Source organism: Dermacentor silvarum, chromosome 10 (assembly GCF_013339745.2).
Source record: "Dermacentor silvarum isolate Dsil-2018 chromosome 10, BIME_Dsil_1.4, whole genome shotgun sequence".
Classification (NCBI taxonomy): domain Eukaryota; kingdom Metazoa; phylum Arthropoda; class Arachnida; order Ixodida; family Ixodidae; genus Dermacentor; species Dermacentor silvarum.
The window spans coordinates 2647779-2669895 of record NC_051163.1 but is presented as its reverse complement, the minus strand read 5'-3'; the positions used below and the strand labels follow the sequence as shown (position 1 = coordinate 2669895).

The following is a 22117-nucleotide window of genomic DNA, read 5'->3' as shown; positions in this document are numbered from 1 at the left end:
TGGAGCATTGCTGTTGTGCACTGGTAAAATGAGTGGCCTAAGGAAGGCCTTTCCAGGTCCCGCTTCAACTGCGAACGAGTTAGGCTACAAAAAGAAAAGAAAGCATGGCACACAGAAATTGTATACAGCATCCTTTTTATTATTAAATATGTACGAATATTACCTAGAAAGTTGCATTTTTTCTCTACATCATTAAGCAAGCACTCTAATAAATGTCCAGTTGCTGCTGCCACAGCACCAGAAACATTGCTTGCAGCAATAAAAGAAACGAGAAAGGTGAACAAAATGAGGGGGGCCATGATGTCTCTACACCATCACTCACTCAAAAGTCTTCCTCCTCTCACGTAGACCGCCATTCACTCACACGACAGTCAACACTTGCACTTGCTCCAACATCACTGTCACGTGCCATGAAGAAAGAGACGCAGATAAAAAATGGGACAGCTAAAAATCACGACCTTCACGGAAGACTCTGCTCCTCTCCCTTGTGCGAGGAGGATTTCATCAGTTGAAAGAAAGTGGTTCATCTACGCCTCAGCTAATTGACAACTGGGAACGACAAGGCTGTGTGTCATCAAAGCGGAGCACTGCTGGTCACTGTGCATATCTACTGAGATGCTGGCCCCTTCACCACGTGCACCGAACTTGCCAATAAAACAGAGCAAAGGAAGAGAGGTCACAGAAAAAGACGCCAACCTCCTTCAAAGAGATGACAGGCTGAATTCTCAGCCCTGGTCGCAGTGAAGAGGGGGGGACTGTCTTGCTCTGCTATACGTGTATCAACATCCTGCTCTGCACTTTGAGGCTGAAGGAAAGGCTGGTTCTCTCCTTCAAAGCAGACAGCACATTTCTTGTCAGCCTTAGGCTCCCTTGAGAATGTGAAGAAAAAAAAAAAAGAATCACCCAATAAAAAGTGAGTGATTGGCAACTGCAGGAGACCAGCATATTCAACAAGAGTTGATCTACAATGCAGAGCAACTATAAAAAATGCAACCCTGACAGAGTGAATAACTGCACCTAAAAGCAGCGAGTGTAATGCCTGCTCCTGCGCAGTGTGGGAATGGTGGTAGAGGAATTCATTTTCCCTTAGATGTAAAACTGCCCAAGGCTCTGCCGCAAACATGGTGTGGTTCCTGCACAAAAGGTGCATATGAAAGCAGTGAAGCATGGAATTTTTTTTCTCTTGGCTGCCATGCAGGGAAGGCTCCGGGGCATTTGAAGAGCTGATGTTCTTGCACCGTGGTGCTCAAAGTGCGTCCACTTTGCAGTGTCATCACTGGTGACGGTGCATGCCTCGTCCAAACTGCAGGGGTGGATATACGGGGGGGGGTCCTTCCTTCACGGTCACTGTGCTGTGCCTCTGCTGCATCAGCTGGTGAAGAGTGGGCTTAGGCTCTGGGCTCAGGGATGTCGGGCATGCCCGTGCTGCTGCACCATTCAGCTGCACCAACCTGCGAGGACAAGGGTGCACTTTCATTCACTCTGCTACCACTACATGTGGTCTGGCAGCAGCAGCAGCAGCAACATTTTGCAAACAGCAGGTGGTAATACAAAAGCAAGCCACACAACGGCCATCAAGCTGCGGATGACCTTCTTATTCAAGATGTCGTGGCATAATGCAGTTAAATCTCAACGTTACAATATTGGTAAAATTGGCAATTCGTTATTTAACAATTTTGCAATATTGAAGTTCAACCTTGCATTCAAAGTACAGTCGCCGACCCGTTTTTTTTTTTTTTTACATGGAAGGATTAATTAAAAATGTCATAATTAGGCAGTCTGAAAAAAGAATTAAAATTTTTTTTTAGTTGAATTTGAGAAGTCTGCGGCTGAAGTCATGGTTTAGTGCCGTGTCGATGAAGATCTCTTCATAGAGGCCGTACGACATTTGGAAAGCCCACCCCACCAAATGCAGGTTCAACAAACTGTGGTGATCTATGCAAGCAAAGATTTCAGGCCACTCCCACAAGGGCAGCTAGCCAATAACCTCCATTGTAGCCCAGGGTAGGACAACACCATATCACCTCAGCGAACCTCGCTGCACTCACTCCGACCAATGCAGTAACAAAACCCCTTGGATGCCGCAAATAAAGATTTGCTTTTAATTGCACAGAAGTAGAGCGAAAATTTCAGTGATGGCCACTTTGTTCGCAGTCGCCATATTTTCTGCTTTGTGACATTGCATGTGCATAAAGTAAAAAAAACTGAGCAAGACTGAGTACGTACGGCATACAAAATTTTGGTCGCTCTTATGCATTGCCTCTATAGAGTAGGTGGCAGTGGCGCGGGTCATGAGATCTGGCATGATGTACGAAAGGCGTCCAAAATCTTCGTCGCCGTTATGTATTCGTGCCACAGAACAGCTGCAAGTTCGTTCTATGGAGTTGGTAACAATGAAGTCAGTGGGAGCCAAATGTGACAAATGACCCATCTATCACGTCGAGGGTCATCGCTAGGAGTGAAACTCAGGTGTACAAGTACAACCCTGAGACAAAGCAACAGCTTTGCGCAGGGAAGCCCAATGTCTCCACAACTGATAAAAACTAGAGAAGTCTGCAGCGTGACAAAGTACATGCTGATTGACTTCTTAAAACATTCACAGCATTGCAGCATTATGCATTAAGAAGTTTCCTCTAATGGCCAGACCAACAGCAGCCTGACCCACGAGAAACTGGATGCTGCATGTGACAGTGCACCCAATGCTCTTCACAAAATGTAAAAAAGACCAGCACAAAATGTAAAAAAGACAACCATATTGACACAATTGCTAAGATCACGCGCGAGTCGCAGAAGGTGCTCGACTCGTTCTAGAAAGAAGACTTTCAGGACATATTCATAAAGTGGCAGAAATACTGGGAGCGCAGTATTGCTGTGCAAGCAGACTATTTTGAAGGTGACAGCATTTCAGTGCACACAAATAAGTTACCTCCTTAAAAACTTCGCTAGTGTCAAAACCTTTTGATACTACCTTGAAATAACTTACTCTCTAGTGGTGCTACAGTCTCTCCAGCGGTGCACTGCTACTGTCATCGAATGTGCTTATGTCATTCTACCATTATTCCTGTTATCACGTGACACTGAAGCTAAATCTGGGGCGCTATAACGTAAAGCTATTCTAAACTTTTCTATTCCAATTCTACAATCAGCCCACCACGATCGGTCAGAACATTTTCGGGCCACTCCCAACTTCGCCTGTCTGTCACGCGACATCACGAAAACCGCAATAGCTCCCCATCTGATATAATGTGTACACACTGATTATGCATGATTAAACCGCACAAAAGAAAAATATTTATTCCTTATTCGACGCCTTTTCACCATTAGCCCTCTGCTATTGGTCCAATATTTTTGGGCTGTGCCCACTTCATCTGTCTGTCACGCGACCTCACAAAACCGCGAAAACTCACCGCGTCAAAGTGACATGTACGCGAAAAAAAATGCAATAATATGCCGAACAAAACTGAAAATTTTTCTGAATAGCCAGAGACTGCCCCGTTCCGAAAGGAATAGAATATGGCTACCCGCTGATCGCTCAGGCCCTCGTTACTTGCACCTGCCGGTGAGCATGTATTTATTTGCGCACGATAAACTATTTTGCGTGGCAGTAAAACGTTATTGAGCCCTTTCAGCACATATACGACATCGCTCTGCCAACTCTTCCTTGCTGAGGATCCGTTCTGGCATCATTCTTATCCTTTGGTTGCATGCCGCCGCGATTTTCGACCATCCACCGCAAGCTAAATAAGGCGAAGCGGACCAATCGGAGAAGCCGGCACCACCGTCTTCATGCGGTTATCTATTTTCATTGTGCTGGCTCGGCCCCATCGAAACCCTCGCCACTAGAGCGTGCTCCTTGCCACATGTCAGCCAATTAGATAACAAACACCTCTCAGTGGAGGCAATGTTATTCGTTTTGAAAGTGAACAAAGTTGCCCTCCTATAAACGAGGAGAGTGTTGGTTTACATTGTTCAGACAATGCTGCGGGTCACCGCCCCATGCTTGCGTCAGTGGTTACGTAAATTTGATGTCAGGAGATTGGAATAAAAACAGTTTGGAATAGCTTTACGTTATAGCGCCCCTGGTCAGACTACATCACTATATGAGGGTAAGGAACTGAAGGCTCAAATACTAACAACTGAGAAGATGATGGCAGTACTAGGCAAACCATTAAATGAACTAACTGAGCCACTCCGACACCCTTGTCCCTCAGCAACCTGAGTCATCCTCTGTATGAATAAACATCTATGATGAACAATCAGAGTCTGTAAAAGATAGCAAATCACATCGCCAAAAAGAATTTACTGCCCCTCCACAAGTGAGCTTGCTCTCTCTTTCTGTTATCCTCTCAAGCTTAAGTTTTCTTCCAAAGCGAAAATTAGGGGCAGCCATTATTTCGTCATCACACAGCAATTTGATCATACAGTTAAACTTGGATATAACGAAATTGACAAATTCCCGAAAAACTTTGTTATAAAGAGGATTTCGTTATATGCAGATTCGGCATGAAAATTCGAAAAAGAAACGCTTACCGTATTTACTCGATTCTAATGCACACCCGTTTTCCGTGACTAAAAAAGAGGAAAAAAAAAAATATCCTTTACAGTACCGCGCACCTCATGCTTTCATACAGAAATACAACTATCGCTCAAGATTTACTCCCAATACACTAAAGTTGCGATGAACAAAAAAGTCCCAGTTTCGCTTGAAAGGCAAAACATCGATTGTGACAGCAAATTAGCAGACAGCTATACGAAGTAAGCATAGTAGATTTATCGGCGGTATAAACTTGTAAACATTCTGTGTTGAACTAAATTGGTAGACAAATGCCTAAGCACATGTACTACAGCACATGGTTGAAGCTACGGGAGCTAGGCTGCACGATGGCGACTTGTAGTGTCACCTAGTTTCAGTTTAGTGAAGTGAAGCGCAGAGACTTGCAGAGTAACCAAAGAATGGCGCTGCCAGCACATTGAACATCGGCAACATCAACTAGAAAAGGAGCGTGCCGGCTTGGCAGGCTAGGCCAGCTGCAGCAAGCGCCTCGCTCTCGCCTCACAGTCGCAAGCGCGCTGCCGCCGCTTCGCATTCCGAAGCGGTGGAGAAGGTGCTTCCGGTTGCTGCCCGTGCAAAAATTACAAAATTTGGGGCGAAATCTCTAGGTTGTCGGCGGGGAAAATTCATTATTTCGAGGGGGTTTCCCGCTGCCACTTCGTTACGTAGAGGTCTCAAATACATGTGCTTCTATGGAGTAATGGCGGGGAATAGAAAACTTCGTTATATCCAGGAATTCATTATATGGAGGTTCGTTATAAGCAGGTTTAGCTGTACTGACAAAAAAAACAACAACAAGAAACACAGCTAACAGGTGACATTGTTACTTGCCAAATTTTCAAGTTTTCTGAAAGGATTGTAGAAATGCACGAGGGGGATGGGTTTTTATCACTGCTAATGAACAGTTGTTCTGTTTCCTAGTAAACATCACCTCTGACCTTTACACCTTTTGGCTAGTTTGTTATATCTCACTGAGAACAGTATTGCTAGGTGTAAGCTACAGGCCTCCACATACCAACTGTTATTTTCTCCGCAAACTTTACAATACATTAAAGGGCTCCTAAACCTCCTCTAACATTTGAAAACATTTTCTTTCTAACATTTGAAAACAACAGAATGTTGTGACGATCATCTTTGATGAACATGGCAGCGCTGGGAGCCACATATTAAAAATGATCAAGCAATCCAGTGCTCCTCTCCAGGCTTTCCCCATTCCTCCTTAGCCTGTCGTGATGCCAGCAGGGTCCTGCGCGTAGACGCCACCGGTGTAAAAGCTCTCGAGTGGTCAGCTGACGAAGGATGATGTGACTAGAGCTGGCTGTGTGTTCCGAGAAGAGAAGGGGCCTTGCCCAACGTGCACCACTGATCTTTCTGTGAAGCTTCGACACTAAAATCTCGGTGATACAAATTTCGCGGTGTTGCACAAAATATTCGCATCACCAGAAATTTGTATCAGCAAAACACACACAGTACCAAGACAAAATGAATTTACCTGAGGCTGAAAACTATAGCTAATCTCTTTTGTGGCTTTTCTTCTTTCCCAAATAATCAACGATAATCTCCTGGAAGGCGTAAAAACACATGCACATGCCCTCTCGAACCTCTCGAACAGGTGCTCTGCATCCCACTGTGCCGGCCACTCCGCTGGTTCTACCACTGCTGTGGCCGTGGTTTGTACATTCTTATGATCTACAGCGGCGCAACATCGTGTTCAGAACAGCCACTGTTTTGCATATTGTACGCAATGTATTTTGGCTGGAGAATATTGTGAATTTATATTACACTGAAATTCATGCCAGCCATGATTGTATCACTGGGGTTTTACAGTATTCAGTTGGTGTCATGCGAAGGGCGATATGGGCATACAATGGAGGAGTCTTTCATTTGGTGTGCTGATGCAAACTGTAGCTTATTTTTTTAATATATTTTTTTTTTCATTCACAATGAAGCTGTTTGTGACTACAGAAGCACTAAAATATGTTACATGCTGGCTTCCACAGTTTTCTGAAGAAACTACATAACTCACAAAGTTTATATTTTCACAAAATGTGGGAAACAATACGGGCAATGTGCAGGCAAATTTTGAAGTTTGTATTAAATAGGTGTTAAAAGAAAATAGCTACACCCTTGTTTTTGGGCCGCTTCGAGGCGTGTAAATGCTTCAAAAGCTTCTCCACTTGCATGAAAGGACTAAAAGCAGTAGAGATTTCATATTTTCAGGAAATAGGATCCACTCTATGGGTGACACGAACCAAAATTTTCAAGTGTGTAGGGTTATTTATGTGTTTTGAAAATAATTACTGATTACTTGTCTTCATTTTCTGCGTTGACAAAGGCATGCAGTTGATTTTACCCAATCTCGTCGGTTGCTATGCGAAGCACGGTGCTTATATTGCAGTGAAGTAGGAAGCATGTTGTTAGTGATGAACAATAAATGTTTAATTTGTGTAGGTTATTTACAGCCTTTGTAGAAAGTAACTCATTCAAGAGTTCCAGAGTGTCACGCTGCGATTATTCACAATGCTTCCCAGGGTCATAAAACAACAGCAAAAGACGCCAACTTCAATTTCACTGAATATCGGGGGAACGTTAACTGCAGTGTGCAGCGCCATTTTCATATTCCTGACTTGAATCAAATTCAGCAAAAATTGGTGGAAGACTTTTTCATGCAATCATACAACTTTCGTAATTGCTTTCCCCAGCATCCATGGTGAACAATATACAAGGTACACCTTATTTATATTTGGCAAATATATAAGGGGAGCACATTATGGGTAATGTGCAGGCAAAGCTGAAAGTTTGTGGACTATTTCCAGTAAATTAGGTATACAAGCGATAAGGAGCTCCATAAGTGCAACGTTTCATGATCAATGCTGATCTTTTTCCGCTGCACTGGGAGAATTGTGAATGTGACTGAGATCAAATTTAGCTAATATCAAAGTACGGGAAAGGGGGAGGGGAAATTGGCCAATGTTCTGGAGAAGTAACCTGCGTGGATGAATTACTGCCTTTATAAAAATTCCTTAACAGGTGCTGAAAAGTGTTATATGCGGGCAAGGTTTCAAAAGGAGAAGTCATATACGGGCAATGTTTTCAAGTATGTGATTGAATTACAGGCAACTAAAACTCTTACTGCCACTGCTTGAAATAAACAGCTCGAGTGGAAATTCTACAAGGTCGTCCAAGTCTGCTTAAATATTTTTAACAGTGGAGCTGTTCTTAGTAGGACCTTCGCCGTCTGTCCAGCATCACACAGGTCATGTGACTAGGAGAGGATGAGAGCCGCGCCAAGAGGAGGGCAGGTCACGTGACCAGCAGAGGAGGAGAGGTGTGCGGGGGTAGCAGGCGACCAATGAGAGGTCGTGCTGGGCACGAGGAGGAGAGGCGATAAGAGAATGTGTTTCTGTGCGATAAGGAAGGTGTTTTGTGCCGAACGGGCGATGTCCATGACTGCAGCCGATGCCTCTGGCGGCGGCTCAGCAGGTTTCGACCAGAGAACTGGACACTCGTTGAGTAGCGTCAGAAGTCGCTGCCTCTTCTTGCCTCGCAACGTTTCAATATAATACAAGTTTCTGTTATAGATTTGTGTTTACTTGTGTTTACGCAATTGCATCCCGTGCAACACATGCACATGTAACACTCGTAACACTCGGTGTAACTAACACAGCTTCGCTGTTCCACCATCTTCACGGAGTGGAAGGGGCGGTGATTTTTATTTGTTAAGCTTGCCCTGTGGGATTGATTGCTGCACTGCAAGGATTTGGTGAGAAGCGAGGAGGAGATGGGGAGGGTAGCAAAGGTGGAAAAGAAACCACAGTGACCACACAGTCGTTCATAAAACACCTTGCTATTGTGGCATCATTAAAAAAAAATTATTGTGGTTGTATGTTCATGGTAGACTGGTACATAGCTGCCAATATATAAATAACTTTTGAGCACAGAGTGGTTTAGGGGCCCTAAACAATATCACCTGGGCACACTTGAACACTCACATTCTATTCTTTGGTGATTAAAATTTTTCAAACGCTAACCGGCTTCAACACATCGCCTTTTACTACCAGCCATGCAGTAGCAACAGCTTTTTCTTGATGTCTGCTTCAACTTTAACCTCACAGAATTAGTAAATCAACCAACAAACATTACTCATCAATCTTTGAATGTACTAGACTTAAAACTAACCAGCATACCTGACAGTCTACTTAGCCTGATGTATATGAAATAAATCAGTGACCACAAGGCCATACACGCTGTTTTCAACTTCACTCTATAACTCTGGCAAACATGCATGCAAACAATTTGTTCGTAAAACACAAAAAGCTATGAGCAGACAAACTGTGAGCTTAACACATTTTTTAAACTTCCCAGTCAAAGTTTTATAAGCACTCGATGCATAAAAACTGGGCAGAAAAACACATTTTCTAATTGTGTTTATTTTGGATTCCTGGACGTATAAAGAAGCTCATTACCAAGTTTGGTTACAATCTGGGCTGTAGAAAACAAGAAAATGAATTCCCTTCTCGCGATACTACATAGCATGCGTTTGCCGTCGAGAGCGCCCATGAACGCTGTACTCAAGACGCAGCCGTTGAGCGGGCAAGAAACCAAACACAGAGTGAATGTTTCTTGTGCATTTTAATTATGGGAGACCTTCCATCAAGAAGTACAGCAGACCACAAAGTAAGAACTAAAAATGCAAGGCATAATTCTGACTGTGTTGCCCTTGTCTACAAACGCAGACAAGGGTGCTGGACTACTCTAAAGCTGGGGAAAAAAAAAAAAGAAGCACAAATTGGCAATTGCCACAGAGCAGGTTCCAGTTGAAGAGGAGGATCCAGCCTATCGGGCAGGGCGCTTTAAATAATTAATTTTGGTCTTAATATACGTGTTCTGAAACCTTTGAGCTCATTTTTATCAGTTTGCACTTTTTGGCTGAACAAAACCCCTTTAGGAAAACTATAATTTCCAAACTGCTTTGCCAAAACTTGCTTTTAAAGTAGTTTCTGGGCTGAAATTTTGTCAGCAATAGGATGAGGTACGTTTTATATTTCTAAATTTTTGTTAACATGAGAAATTATTACATATCTCACATATAATGACAACGCAAAATAATTGAACTTAGCCTCAAAGTGATAACACTGTAACAGAAATGCAATAAGCAAAAAGAAAAAAAAATGCAACTGGTCTTATCCTGCACTGTAGCCTCCCTAGAAAGCATCTAACAAAAACAATCAGTGTGTCCTCATTATTTATAAAATGATAGCTTTCCTAAGGTGACATGCCTAATTGATCTGCATTACAGCCATAACTTCTTTTCTATTTGATCTGTATTAATGAAATTTAGAATATATACTTAAAACAAGAAGATACATAAACCTATACAACGAGAAGAAAGGGAACCAAGGGGCCCAATTTTTATTGTGATATCATAAGAATCCAACAAACAATGACACCAAGGGTAACATAGAGGAAATTACTTGTACTTACTAATTGAATTAAACAAATGATAAATTAATGGAAATGAAAACGTATGAAAAAACAACTATCCGCAGGTGGGGAACGAACCCACGTCTTCGCATTACGCGTGCGATGCTCTCACCATTGAGCTACCGCGGAGCAGTTTTCCCATCCACTTTCTGGGGTATTTATGTTTTACAACTAGAACTAACCCTGGGAGTGTTAGCCAGCGCCACCACTCACAAACCTAGGGGCGGATGTGGAACATCCTTTCTGCTGCAGGCGTCACGAGCACGTGATCTTGATCACGTGCTTGTGATTGGGTCAAGATTGGGTCAAGCGTGACCGTGCAACGAACCGCCTGTCTACGGGTGTCACCTCCGTTCTCTGCGACAGTGAGCCGTGTGTGCCCGAAGCTATTTTTCCAAATGTGTAAGGGGAATAAAGGCGCTGTAGTGTTTACGCGCACCCTCAGCCTCAAGGTGAGCTTTTGGCGACTTTGGACGCTCCGGTTGGAGGAAGGTGTACACGCAGGATTCCCTGGTCTAGGGATCTAGGGAGGACAGAGGGCATATTTAGGCGGACGTTTGTGGCTCATCTAGAGTGCTCTCCATGAAAGAGATAGCTAGCGCTCTCCCTTCTGCTCTAACATGTAGATGGTGCTCTCCCAGAACGATGTAGTCTGCTCAGACGTAGTAGTGCTGCTGACATGCTACGATGTACTGCACTCCATACTCCGGCAAGTACGTGTATCCTCATGTCCTGTAAATAAGTTTGCCTTTCTGTTGTAAATAAACCCCCCTGTTCCGTTTTCCTTACCTCTCGACCTTGTACACATCACGCACGAAGCAATTCTCGTCAAGTCTACTCAGACGACGGCGTGAGCCCGCTTAGCCCCCATGTGATGCCCCGGTGGTGTAGGCCAGCTACCCGTTTCAATATGCACTGGTGGCGTAGGCTGGAGAGCGACCCTTTGTGTGACGCCTGACTCTGAGACCACGACCCCGAAGTCAAGGCTTGTTATGACTTTTACTTCCTCAAAATGATCAAGTTTGGTCATCTTTCCAAGAGACCGGTGCAACTGAAAGGCCGTGCCAGACATCGGTCTGAAGACCTCACTAAATCATTCAATCGGTAGTAGCGACGGGCGTTGTGTACAAAGGGCAGGGATGTAATCAATGCGAGCTTATGACTCGCGAATACTGGGAATTCCTCGTTAAAGGGTGTGGGGATCGAGGTGCCTTCCTGCGCCTCGTCCTCCAGATCCCGCGAGGCGCTTAGCTCGATCTCCGAGGACCGCCGCCGTAATGGCAACATGGCGGACATGGCTAGCGCGCCAGACCTACTTTCCCGGGCAAACCGTGCTTCTCCCACCCCCCGGGATTGGACTTGCCCCGCGAGAACACGTCACCGGGACGCGCCCTGATTGGCCTCCTGCGTGGCGGCCCCCGGGCACCCTCTCCCCTCGAGCTTTCGTCCGCTAAGCGCTTCCTCGCTGCGGCAGATGCTCACAGGCCCGCGACAAGGTGGTTACATGAGACCTTTGTTCTCGCAACTCCTCGTTCTCGCGCTTGGCGGACCGCTACCCGGTTAGCCCTAGCGCAGCGGGAGCGCGTACTTGATCGGTCTAGCGGTGAGCCTTGGCCCGTAAGCGCTGTGACTGTCGCACTGTGCTGTATCTTGGGTGAATGAACCCGTGGTTGTAGGCGATCTGACTCCGGAGCCTTCTCTGCGCCGTGTCGGAGAGTTGACGAACTCTGCCGTAGCGCCTTTGTGCGTTCCGGAGTGGAGGAGCGTCGTGCCGTTTCCTGACTGTCGCTCGTAGGGTAAGCCTTGTGCAAACCCATCTCCACATAACTGGCGCCCAACGTGGTTTCGGCATGGAATCAGAGCAGGCCCCTTCATGGCCCTCGTTCCTGCTTGACCCCCTGGCTACGGACTTAATGTCCTTCGACGCGGACGACACCGACAGCATGAGGTACGTTCGCCTCGGTGACCCTCTGCTTTCGGCCACCTGGGGCGATCCCTTCTTTGGACAGCCCTTTGGTGACGACGGCTTGGATGTGTACGCTAGTTCTAGCCATGCCAGTTTCGAGTTTCCTCAGTTGTTTGAGATGCATGCGGAGCAGGTGCCTACTAGCCCCTCCGACGTGCTGTTTCCGCTCGCTGGCCCATATTTGTTCCGAGCGCAGCAGAGTACACACTGTGTCGCATCGGAACCACCCTGCTTAGATGCTGGCACGAATACGCTTGCCGGCCTCCCTTTGTCCCGAGCGTCGTTCGCCGCGCCATGTGCCGCGCCGGAGCCACACCGCTCTGCCGGTTCGTTCGCGGGCCTTTCCCTGCCCCGAGCACAGGCTGCTGTCACACTAGAGCCACCCTGCTTAGGTGCTGGCACGAACTCGCTCGCTGGTCTTTGTCCCGAGTGCAGTTTAGTGCCCAAAGTGCCACATCGGAGCCGCCCCGCTTGATGCTCGCACGCATACACTCGCTGGCCTACCTTTGTCCTGAGCGCCTTTCTCGGACGAACAAAACGTAATGCCTTCCTTCACGTGGCTTCCCCCCACCCCTAACGCATTACAAAGTCTCGCTCGTGTCGCACCCCATACGAGAGGCGACAATCATTTGGAACTGTTTTCCTTCTCCCCAACTCTGAAACGCTGCTGTAGTCTGCTTTTCTCTTATTTGTTCTTATAATTCTTTTTTTTTTTTCAAAGGCTGAGAGATGCTATTTTGTTTTAGTGATATCTTTTTGCTTTGAGAAAAAGGGAAAGAGTGAAACCGGATACCTTGTGGGCGGCTATGTATTTAAAACCTGCCCTCGTGGATGTAGCATTGCACTGCTAAGCGCGAAGGCATGAGATTAAATTTGCGGCCGCATTTCAATGGCGGTCAAATGCAAAAACGCCTGTGTACTGTGGATTGGGTGCACATTAAAAAACCCCTGATGCTCAAAATTATTTCAGAGTCCCTCACTACGATGTTCCTCATAATCATATCGTGGTTCTGGCATGTAAAACCCAAGAATTTACTTTTTCTTTAAATTAATTCTCCAGACTACAGATAAAGCGTCAGGGCGGGTACAATAAAGATATTGTTACGGGGAGAAAATATATGTATTTACAATATATATACAGTTAGAGGGTTGTAGCTCTGTGGCCAGGGTGACACCATCTACCGAGCTCCGAGACACTTCAGCCTCTTCTTCCCCAACCAACGTCATTTTGTCCACAGCGGTACAAACTCGTACGTGACATTAACCCCCCGGCGGCAGAAGCATTGTCTCGATGCTTCTTAGGGTGTCGAATCAGCGTGCGAGTTATAGGGCTTTAGTCGCGAAACGTGCACGATATCATTTCTTGGGGTGGTAGAAGACTTCGAATTCACAGGTGAGATCTCATATGTGAGGCTGGTGACTTGGCGAAGAACTCGGTATGGCCGATGTATCGTGGCAGCAGTTTTTCACAAAGGCCGACGCGACGGGAGGGTAACCAAAGCAGGACAAGGGACCCAGGGCTGAAATGAGTGTCCCGACGACGACTGTCGTAACGGTGCTTCTGGATAGTCTGAGATGCCAGAAGACGGTGACGGGCAATACGACGTGCTGTGGCCGCGCGAACAATGGCGTCGTGAGCATAGAACGTGGTAGTGGTTGCGTCAGAAGGGAGCAGTGAGTCAAGAGGCAGGAGAGGGTGACGGCCATATAGTAGATAGAACGGGGAATAACCAGTAATATCGTGACGTGGCAAATTGTATGCAAACGTCACGAAAGGTAAGGTGCAGTCCCAATCCCGGTGATCATCACACACGTACATGGAGAGCATGTCCTTAAGTGTATGGTTGAGACGCTCGGTAAGTCCGTTTGTCTGTGGGTGGTAAGCCGTCGTGAACTTGTGGGACGTTGAGCAAGAGCGAAGAAGGTCGTCGACAACCTTAGAAAGAACAGGGGCCTCTATCGGTGAGTAGCTGACGTGGGGCACCATGATGTAGGATCACTTCATGGAGGAGAAATCAGCCACATCAGTTGCGCAGCTTGTAGGGAGGGCCCGCGTTATGGCATAACGCGTGGTATAGTCCGTCGCAACAGCCACCCACTTGTTGCCCGAGGATGAGGTAGGAAATGGGCCAAGGAGATCCAGGCCGACGCGGAAAAATGGCTCACTGGGGATATCTATAGACTGAAGGTGGCCAGCGGGAGACAATGGAGGCTTCTTGCGACGTTGGCAAAGTTCGCAGGCAGCGACGTAGCTTCGAACAGAGCGATATAGCCCAGACCAGAAAATCGTCTGCGCACACGGTCGTATGTACGGGAGACACCCAAATGACCAGCGGCAGGCGCATCGTGTAACTGCGAGAGAATTGTCGAGCGCAGATGCTGGGGAACGATGAGGAGCAGTTCAGCACCATGCAGATTCGTATTGCGTCGATATAACGTCCCGTCCTGGAGAACAAACATCCGGAGAGAAGCGTCCTGTTGCTCTGAGGTAATGCGTTCGATGATGGATCGCGAATATGGGTCACGACGCTGCTCGTCGGCGATGCGTGAGAAGTCGGAGATCGACAAAACGCAGGTATCTGTATCGGTTTCGGTGCCATTGGGTGGGTCGACAGGGTAGCGGGAGAGGCAGTCGGCGTCCTTATGTAACCGCCCAGATTTGTAGGACACGGAAAACGTGTACTCTTGCAGGCGTAAAGCCCAGCGGCCAAGACGGCCTGTCGGGTCTCTGAGTGAGGATAGCCAACATAAGGCATGATGATCTGTCACGACGGTGAAATGTCGACCGAACAGGTAAGGGCGGAACTTAGCAATGGACCAAACAAGGGCTAAGCATTCACCTTCTGTTATCGAGTAGTTTCGCTCTGGTGCAGAAAGAAGACGGCTAGCATACGTGATCACGCGATTGGTGTCCCGCTGTCGTTGGGACAAGATAGCGCCAATGCCATGGCCGCTTGCATCAGTACGAACTTCTGTGTAGGCATGCGGATCAAAATGACCCAACACGGGTGGATTGGTAAGGCGACTGATAAGCGTTGAAAATGCTTCAGCCTGGTCGGGTTCCCAACGAAAAGTGGTGTCTTTTTTCAGAAGGTCTGTGAGAGGATGAGCAATTTCGTCAAAGTTCTGGATAAATCGCCGAAATAGGAACACAGCCCTAGAAAACTGCGGACATCGGTAGGAGAACGCGGAAGGGGAAACTCCCCAACGGCACAAACTTTGTCAGGATCAGGCTGGAGGCCAGAAGCGTCAACCAAGTGACCAAGTACTCGTATTTGGCGGCGGCCGAAATGGCATTTTGCAGAATTGAGTTGTAGGCTGGCACGTCAAAAAACATCAAGGATAGCTGAGAGTCGGTGAAGGTGGCTCTCAAACGTCGGTGAAAAAACTATGACGTCATCAAGGTAGCAGAGGCATGTGGTCCATTTGAATCCGCGTAGAAGCGAGTCCATCATGCGCTCGAAGGTAGCAGGGGCATTACACAGTCCGAAAGGCATCACTTTAAATTGGTAGAGACCATCTGGGGTGACGAAGGCGGTCTTTTCGCGATCTCGTTCATCCACTGCGATTTGCCAGTAGCCGGAGCGCAAATCAATCGATGAAAAATAACTGGCACCGTGTAAGCAGTCCAGCGCGTCATCAATACGCGGAAGCGGATACACGTCCTTTTTCGTAATCTTATTCAGGTGACGGTAATCGATACAAAATCTCCAGGTATTCTCCTTCTTTTTAACCAAAACGACAGGTGGCGGCCACGGACTGCAGGAAGGCTCGATAATATCTTTGGAGAGCATTTGTTCACCTCCGTTCGGATCACCTGGCGTTCAGCCGCTGACACACGGTAGGGCCTCCGATGTATAGGAGGAGCGTCACCAGTGAGGATGAGATGGGTGACGACACGGGTGCGACCTAGCGGGCGATTTCCAAAATCAAAGATGTCTTCATAGGACATCAGAATACGGCGAAGGGCGTCGGCGTAAGCAGGCCGTAGGTCAGTAGCTATCATGGGCGTAAACTTGTCGTTGCTTGAAGTAGGACGGTCGGAAGCTGCAGCAGCGTCGAATCGTGGTTCGGGCGTAAGAGCAGCTACTCCACACTCTTCCAAAGGGGACAGCAAAGCGAGAGATACACCCTCAGGAAGCACTTGCAGACATGAACCAAAGTTCAGAAGGGGAAGCCACGCTCGATTGTTAACAAGAGTGACAATTGAGCTTGGTAGTGCTATTTGGCGTGCCAGGAGAACGTCGCAAAGTGGGGACACCACGTAAGGACCATCTCGAAGTGGAGGAGAAGGCGACGTGAGGACGTAGGTCGCAGCATCAGGTTGCAGGCGAACAAATTCAGCAGAACGAAGTCGGGACTTGTGGTCTTCGGTCGGGTCGGCAAAGTAATGGGGCAGTTGAAGGCGAAGGGTGCCGGTTGCACAGTCAATAAGTGCTGAATGAGCAGTCAGGAAGTCGATTCCAAGAATCACTTGGTGGGGACACTCGGCCAGTACAGTGAACAGGACTAACACTGCACGACCGGCAATGGTAACACGGGCGGCGCACATTCCCATCACGGCTGTTGTACTGCCATTAGCCACTAGGACGGCAGGCGATTCGGCAGGTGTCAGGACTTTACGGAGACGGCTACGAAGATCTGATCGCATAACCGACACCTGAGCGCCAGTATCGATGAGGGCTTGAACGGGTACATCATCAACAAAAATTGCAACAAGGTTCGGTCGAGCAGAAGGGGTCAGCAGAGGTTTTGCAGTCCGAGTCGTCAACGCAGTCTCACCTCCGGGGGCTGCATGCTTAGTTTCCCGAGAAGCGGCCCGCGTAGGACGGGGACGAGGGACGTCGAGGTGTAGGCGAGCGGGACTGACGGCGTTGCGGCGAGGGCGAGTGGCTAGTGGTGTTTCCCCGAGAGGGAAGGCCGGCATTGTATGGTTCAGAAAGGGGTGACAGAGACCGAGGGTTCTCGGTCTAAGCGGCGATCAGCGTATGGTCAAGGCGAGGAGTACCAGCGGCTACTCGGCAGTGGCGGGAGATGTGACCGACCCGGGAGCAAGCAAAGCAAATGGCCTGTCATCCGGTGTTCGCCACTCAGAGGGGTTCCGATATCGATTCGGGAACGACTGGCGAGGTGCAGCAGAGGCAATGACAGGAGCGGTAGGGGTGGGACGTGGGCGGACGGCAGACTGGATATCCATGTTTAAATTTCTTGGCGGACACAGCTTGAATGAGCGAGATGGTCATGTTGTCGTGCGTATGGGGACAGTGAGAACTTGGAACAGCTTGAATGAGCGAGATGGTCATGTTGTCGTGCGTTAGGGGACAGTGAGAACTTGGAGCCATAGCTCAAGTTCGCGGCGGATGACCTGTGTCAAGCTTGGCGTGGCAGGCGGATGTGATGCCGGAGAGTCGTTGCAGGAGGAAGTGGCAGCCGTATTGGGAAGTCGGTCAAAGCGTTGTACGATGCGTTTGCTCTTTCGCTTGCTCAAAATTACGGCATTCCTTTATGATGGATTCAACCGTTGAGCAGTTCCTGCAAAGCAGGAGGTTGAACGCATCGTCCGCGATGCCCTTAAGATGTGTCCAACCCTATCTGCCTCCAGCATGTCCGCGTCTGCTTTCTGGCAGAGACCAGAACGTCTTGAATATACGCGACGTATGATTTCGGTTGGTGTCTGGACACGAGACGCTAGCTCTTGCTTGGCCTCCATTCGACGTCCCACAGGTCTTCCGAAAAGATCGCGTAGCTTTTTTTTGCAGGAGTCCCAGCTTGTAATTTCGGTTTCATGCGTCTCGAACTATACCTTCGCGGTTCCTCCCAAGTAAAAGATCACGTGGCCATCAAATGTGTGGCATTCCACTTGTTGTGCTTACCGACGCGCTCATACGACGTCAGCCAGTCTTTCGACGTCGACCTTGCCAGTGCCAATGAAGATTCCCGGGTGACGTAGCTGGGTTAGTACCACTTCCGCCGGTGTCTGAGCGGCGGAGCAGCGTCAGCGTCGGAGGCAGCGTCAGTAGCCATAACAGCGGAACTGATGTGACGCCCGCTGCGAAGATCCAGGGCCGGCTTGTGGCGAGATTACCCCGCACTTCCACCAAAATGTTACTGGGAGAAAATATATGTATTTACAACATATGTACAGTTAGAGGGTTGTAGCTCTGTGGCCAGTGTGATACCATCTACCGAGCTCCGAGACACTTCAGCCTCTTCTTCTCCAACCAACGTCATTTTGTCCACAGCGGTACAAACTCGTACGTGACAATATATAAAATGTCGGTGGGCAGTTACCCCTGATTTAACAAATATGCCTTTGCAAGAACAGGAAATTTTATCTGGGGCCTTTTCAGTGGCTATTCAGTGGCACTAGTGCAAGCCTCAGGTGAAATCCTGGCCGTCTGCCTTCTGTGGAAGAAACTAATATATGTAGATTTCCTTGTGGAAGATTATCTTAATATGCCTGGAATCCCGTATGCCTGGAATTATGGGCTACTTAAGGTCTTCACTTTTGGCTACTTCTGGGTTAACACGGAGGTCAATTTGACACCCTGGAGTTGGAGCTATCTGGTAACTCTTGCCAACGTTTGGCCACAGGAAGAACACTCACTTGATTTAACCTCAACTTGAAGGTAGTTTTGTACAGTTGATTTCTGTCACTGCACAAGTTAAGGCTTCTCCTGGCCCAATGGCAGCCTACGATGACATCCTGAAGAAGAGCTTCTCTATAGTGTTAATTTATGAAGCCGCACAGACCAGGCCAGTGACACTGCTAGAGCAGCTCTCTATACAGTAGAACCGCATTGATACAATCTCGCCATTATGATTTCCTGGTGCCAACGTTCACTAATGAGAACACAAAAAATTACCCAATACAGTTTCAGTTCTTTACTGGTTCGACGCTGTGTTCACGTTTTTTGGCCTTCGTTTTTAAGGCGGGTCACATACTTAAATGATGATGACGTTGTTGTCACTGATCATAATCAGGCTGGTGTGCTGGCACACCAACACTTGTCCAACCTTCTGACCTCGTACTCATCAATTCCTCTTGAAATTCCAATAGACGCCCATGTATCGAAACCTCGTTTTAATGAAGCTCAAATTTCCTCACAATGGGTACAACGAAGTTTTTTTTTTTTCCACAACGAGCATTTACTGACCATTTTGGTACCCGTCAGGTCAATGTCTTATAGCGCATGACGTGCACGTCTCCTGGCCTTCCATTTTCTGTGGAACTTGTGGACCCACCTGCTCTTCCGCTGCGTACGTGGGGCGCTGCCGACTGCGGTTTTGTTTCTGCTTGTCGTTGCCTGTGTGCGCATCAAGGATATCAGTGTTTATTGGTTCATTCGTGCCAGTTCTCACACGAACGCCAGCGTTGTGCCCGACTGCGACACCTTCTACGTACGTCAGTGCCGATGCTGATGCAGTGACAACCGAAGGGCTAACGGAGGCAGAAATTGTGCGCGTGGTGACGGGAGGTGCCTAATGACAACAGTGACAAATGTGTCGACGACAGCACGGAGCCTGATGTTGGCAAACCCGTACCGACGTCCGCACAAGCGCTGGATGCGGCAGACCTGCTGCGCTGCTTCTTTGGTGCTCACAATGATGGTGAGGATGGACTCAAAATAGCCAACTGCAGCTGAAAAAGCCATCATTCGCCTAAAGAAGACACGGCAAAAATCTATCAAGGACTTTTTTTCTGCGAAGTGAGCCGCCAGCTAGGCGCTGTTGATCGATCAGTGATGAGCCATTTGGCGTGAATAAAGTAGCACCTCGCTGTTCTTTTTTTTTTTTTTTTTTTTCGCTTGTTTTTCTCATGCGACAGCTCTTTTTTTTTCACGTGGCGGGCTGCTGTGAGATTCAGTGGCGAGTACATCCTCTCTCTTGCTGCTAATTGTGGGTAGAAATGGATAGTGGCTATAACAAACTAATGGTTATAAAGAAGTAATTACGACCCCCCCCCCCCCCCCTTCAACTTCGCTATAACAACGTTTTACTGTGATCCATGGAAGACAGTGTTTTTAAGAGGCATCCCTAGTGCGTGGAGTGTGCTCTCCAAGAATGATGTAGTTTGCTCTGACATGTAGCTGCATGCTATGATGTACTGCACTCCATACTCTTGCTAGTATCTTACACCTTTTCCTGTAAATAAGTTTGCCCTTTTTCCTGAATATGAATAAACCCTGTTCTATTTGTCCAACCTTGTGACCTCGTACTCATCGAAAGGTTAGCAACTCTTGTCGTGAAAGTTCGGATGACAACGTGGGCCCGCTTAGCCTCCATGTGACGCCCCGGTAACGTGGGCATGCTACCCGTTTTGGGACTCATAATTGAATTGCGTAGGCTAGAGAGCGACCCTCAGTGTGATGCCAGACTACGAGACCCCGAAACAAATCCAACAGCCTGTGTCATCTGCACTGTTGGCTGTGGCTGCCCGATCGCCCCACCTTCGTGCAATGACTTCCAAAGAATTGGTTCGGCGTTTGATCCGAGGCCACATTTTGTCAGAACTGTTTAGAAATTGTTTGGGTAATTGTTAGGAAAACTTGCATGACGGATCAGACCGCGTGTCTGCTCTCCCTACGGGTAAGCATCGCTGAATTCACGCTTTCTTTAGTGCTTCTGTGAATGATTGACTCTGCACATTTATTTTTGCGTGCGGAAATTCATTAACACGCTCAGGCACGTTTATGACATCCACACTGCAATTAACATAGCTGTGACCGCCTGCATATGTGAATGTGGGTTAGGCTATCTACACTGGTAATGTGACATGCTTTGAGGTGTATCGCTTCAACCTACATTCAAGGCGAATCCTAATCTAGCTTTCCCACAGTATGGTAAGAATTATAATGACATGCTATAATGATCCTAAGCACCTCTGTTGGCTAGTGCACACCACGCAAAATCTTAACAAAACCTGAACTGTTGCAGAATGTTGGCGGATAATCGATGAGCTGGTATCGAAATCCAACTTTTTCCTTTTACGGTGGCAGCCCATTGCCTGAGACAGTTTTCATCAACAGGAGACCTATGAAAACTTTAGGCTCTTGCATCTTTCAGCGCTATGGAGCTCGTTGGCGTACTGCGTTTCCCGCATTGTAAAACCATGAAATAAGGACCACACACATAGAACTGCACCGCACTAGCGAAACCCAGTGGCTACTGAGGCAGGTGCGGGAGTGCCTGCAGTGCAAAAAGTCGCTCCCGGCAACAGCGCCACCACATCTTCGTGATGTAGCGCCGTGGTGTAGGTATATATAGTGCTGGGGTAGAGTGTATTTGCACCATTTCTGCATTGTGAGCTTGCTCTCATAGTAAGAGTGGCCCCTCATGTGGAAGACATCAACACGAACCTCAGAAGGTCATCGGTGAGGGTTCGAGTGCGGCCCAGAGGCCTAGCACCAAGGTCTCGGGTGGCAGGCCCTCAGAGTTGGAACGATGCAGAGCCCCTCGTTCCGAAGAGGCCAGATGCAGCGGAGGAGGACTGTGCCACTCGGGTGATGTTGACAAACGGCATGTGGCGAGGGAAGTGTGGTGCCGACTGGGAGTGTGGCAGCAGGCGTGCTGCTGCAGGGGGCCCTGCCCCATTGGGTCCTCACACAGGGGCCACGCTGCCCCTCGCAGACACTGCCGCAACCACTCCAGTTCACGGCGGTGCCGATTCTCCAAGTCCTCTCTCTCACGCTGCTGCCTGTGTGAGACACCAACTGCTTTCAACGCATATGTCCAACAGATTGAATAATCAACGAGACATTTCACATTCATGTCTCACTGTGCTGACTTCGTTTATTTAAACAATGTCAAATGCTTCTTGTGATGTGCTTGAACCACAAAGCGGCACCAAAATTGAAATATTGCGGCGAATGGAGTGTGAGACTATCATGCTCTCTACACCTGCAGTCCACATCTTAATACAGCACAAGTCTACAGCCCAAGACAAATGTTTCCCGATATTTCAAAAATGCATAATGCAGTAGTGCCACTGGCGAACTGAGATTTGGAGCAATGTTTGGAGCAGCAAAATTTTAATTTTGGAGCAGTTTGAAGCACCTAAATACAGATTTCAGAGCACTTGGAGAAAATAAACGCCAACTGCTAGACACGTCCAC

The 22117-nt window shown here is 47.7% G+C and overlaps 1 long non-coding RNA gene and 1 other non-coding gene across 2 annotated transcripts; both read right to left on the bottom strand.

The window, feature by feature from the left end:
- Positions 1-118: 118 nt before the first annotated feature.
- Positions 119-21421, bottom strand: LOC119431313 (uncharacterized). Its single transcript, XR_005188048.2, has 2 exons — positions 21362-21421; positions 119-1451 (listed from the first exon to the last, which is right to left on the bottom strand). It is a non-coding gene; the product is annotated as an uncharacterized LOC119431313 (long non-coding RNA).
- Trnat-cgu (transfer RNA threonine (anticodon CGU)) lies at positions 10094-10165 on the bottom strand. Its single transcript has one exon. It is a non-coding gene; the product is annotated as a tRNA-Thr (tRNA).
- Positions 21422-22117: the final 696 nt, after the last annotated feature.